Raw genomic sequence first — 3232 nt, forward strand, 5'->3', positions numbered from 1 at the left:
TCACAGGCATGCACTACCATGCCCGGCTAATTTTTTGATTTTATTGTAGAGATGAAGTCTCGCCTGCCCAGGCGGGTCTCGAACCCGCGGGCTCAGGCAATCCACTCACCTCAGCCTCCCAAAGGCGCGGGATTACAGGCTGAGCCACCGAGCCCGGCTTAGGCCAAGATTCTTAGCAGTACAAAACAGTAGGAATGGAGTCTAAGGTTTGTCTCTAACATTTTGATTTTTTTTTTGTTTTGAGTTGGAGTTTCACTCTATTGCCCAGGCTGGCGTGCAGTGGCATGTTCATGGCCACTGTAGCCTCTACCTGGGCTCAGGTGATCCTTCCGCCTCAGCCTTCCAAGTAGCTGGAACTACAGATGCGGGCTACCACGTCCGGCTTATTTTTTGTTTTATTGTAGAGAGGAGGTCTCACCAAGTTGCCCAGGCTGGTCTCGAACCTCTGAGCTCAGGCAATCCTCTCGCCTCAGCCTCTCAAAGTGCTGGGATTACAGGCTTGAGCCACAGTGCCCGGCCCTAACATTTTGTTTTTAAATAACATTTTGTTTTCTAATTACAAAGTAATGCATACTCAGTGCAGAAAACTTAGGAAAGGCAGAAGTATGAGAGTTTTTTAAAAAATCACCCTATTTGAAGCCAGGCATGGTTGCTCATGTCTGTAATCCCAGTACTTTGGGAGGCTGAGGCGAGAGGATTGTCTGAGCCCAGGGGTTCAAGACCAGCCTGGGGAACTTGGCGAGTGCTCTTCTCTACAATAAATCAAAAAATTAGCTGGGCATGGTGGTGCATATCTGTAGTTCCAGCTACTTGGAAGGCTGAGGAGGAAAGATTGCCTGAGTCCAACACCTCAAGGCTGCAGTGGCCTTAAGCGTGCCACTGCACTCCAGCCTGGGCGACAGTGAGACTACAATTAAAAAAAAAAATCACCCTATTTGTTCCATTTATCCCTTTAACCTCAGTAACCCGGTGCCTGGCACAGATTATGTATTTAAGACCTAAATCAGGTGCGGTGGCTCATGCCTGTAATTCCAACACTTTGGGAGGCTGAGACGAGAGGATTGCCTGAGCCCCAGGGGTTTGAGACCAGCCTGGGCAACATGGTGAGATCCTGTCTCTACAATAAATCAAAAAAATTACCTGGGCATGGCGGCACACACCTGTAGTTCCAACTATTTGGAAGCTGAGATGGGAGGATCACCTGAGCCCAGCAGGTCAAGGCTGCGGTGGCCTTGAGTGTGCCACTGCACTCCAGCCTGCCTGACAGAGTGAGACTCTCAAAACAACCTATTTTTTGAAGGAATTGTCTTCATTCCCATCACTCAGAGATAAAAAACATAATTAACTTTTGATTGTTTAGCTTTTCAACCTTTTATAGGATCATATTATACAAAGCTTTGTCACCTGTTTTGCGTTTTTTTGTCTTGGCAATATACTTCCTATGTGTATGTGCGTTTTCCCATACTGATAGCATTTTTACAACATAATTTTAATGATTTTATAGTATTCCTTCAAATGGATGTATAATACTTTTCCTAACCAATTCTCTACCACTGGACATTTAGTTGGTTTCCAGTTTGTGTTGTTACAAACAGCACTGATTAGATATCCTGGTACAAATATTTTTGTCCACATATTTATTTCTTTTTTTTTTTGAGTCAGAATCTCACTCTGTCACCCAGGTTGGAGGGCAGTGGCACACAGCCTCGACCTGCTGAGCTCAGGTGATCCTTCTGCCTCAGCCTTCCAAGTAGCTGGATCTACAGGCATGCACCACCACGCCCAGATAATTTTTTGATTTATCGTAGAGATGAAGTCTCGCCAAGTTGCCCAGGCTGGTCTCAAACACCTGGACTCAGGCAATCCTCTGGCCTCTGCCTCCCAAAGTGCTGGGATTACAGGCATGAGCCACCATACCCAGTCACATATTTCTTTCTTTTTTTTTGAGTTGGAGTCTCACTCTGTCACCCAGACTGGAGTGTAGTAGCCGCTCCGGCCACCGCAGCCTCGACCTGCTGGGCTCCGGCGATCCTTCCGCCTCAGCCTCCCGAGTAGCTGGAACTACAGGCGCGCGCTACCACACCTGGCTCATTTTTGATTTATTGTGGAGATGAGGTCTCGCCCAGTTACCCAGGCGGGTCTCGAACCCGTGGGCTCAGGCAATCCACTCACCTCAGCCTCCCAAAGGCGCGGGATTACAGGCTGAGCCACCGGGCCGGCTAGCATATATATTTCTTTAGGATGCATTCCCAGAAGTAGAATTGTTAGGTCTAAAAAGTAGGCACATTTGAAGATTTTCTTTTTCTTTTTCTTTTTCTCTTTTTTGAGTTGGAGTCTCACTCCGTCACCCAGACTGGAGTGCAGTGGCCGCTCCAGGGACTGGAGTGCAATGGCCGCTCCCGGCCACCGCAGCCTCGACCCGCTGGGCTCCGGCAACCCTTCCGCCTCAGCCTTCCGAGTAGCTGGAACTACAGGCGCGCGCTACCAAGCCCGGCTAAATTTTGATTTATTGTAGAGATGAGGCGGGTCTCGAACCCGCAGGCTCAGGCAATCCACTCACCTCGGCCTCCCAAAGTGCTGGGGTTACAGGCTGAGCCACCGAGCCCGGCCTCCTTTTTTTAAAAAATAAGAACAGACCACTCTGAAATATTGGAAGATTTCGGATACATCTAAGAAAATGGTATTGCCAATTTACCCTTCACGGCTACTGCTAATTTTTCAAAAGGCCAAAGTAAGGAAAATCTGTTATATTTTATCTTTGACGAGGCAGCACAAACTAATCAACTCAAAGATTTTTGCCTTTGGTCGGAATCACAGCAAGTCCTAACCACTGCGTTAGTTATTGACACTTGCAGACCAGAACCTAACTGGCTGTCAGGTTTGGATCAGTATGAAAGGAGCAAACAAGTTAGTAACTTAGAATCTATAAACTTTTGTTTAGGGTCTAAATTTCAAACCTTGTGACCGGCGAGGGTTTCTAACAGTGAAAAGCTCTGGGAACAACTGACGCCCTAGCGTCTGGCAGGGGCCTAGGCCCTGCCAGCGTCGGCGCCCCATGCCTCCTGACTCAAAGTCCCGGGTGCTACCCCCACGTAGTGCTACTCAGAGGAGGACCACCACCTCCGCTCCCCGGCCCTGCCCGGCCAGCGGCGTGCACCTGCAGAGCGCTGGGCCAGGGCAGAAAGGACCCAGCCCCTGCCAGCGGCCCGGGCGGCCCCCGCGCGGGCACCGC

Source organism: Carlito syrichta, unplaced genomic scaffold (genome assembly GCF_000164805.1).
Source record: "Carlito syrichta isolate Samal-C Ts95f unplaced genomic scaffold, Tarsius_syrichta-2.0.1 Scaffold306593, whole genome shotgun sequence".
NCBI lineage: Eukaryota > Metazoa > Chordata > Mammalia > Primates > Tarsiidae > Carlito > Carlito syrichta.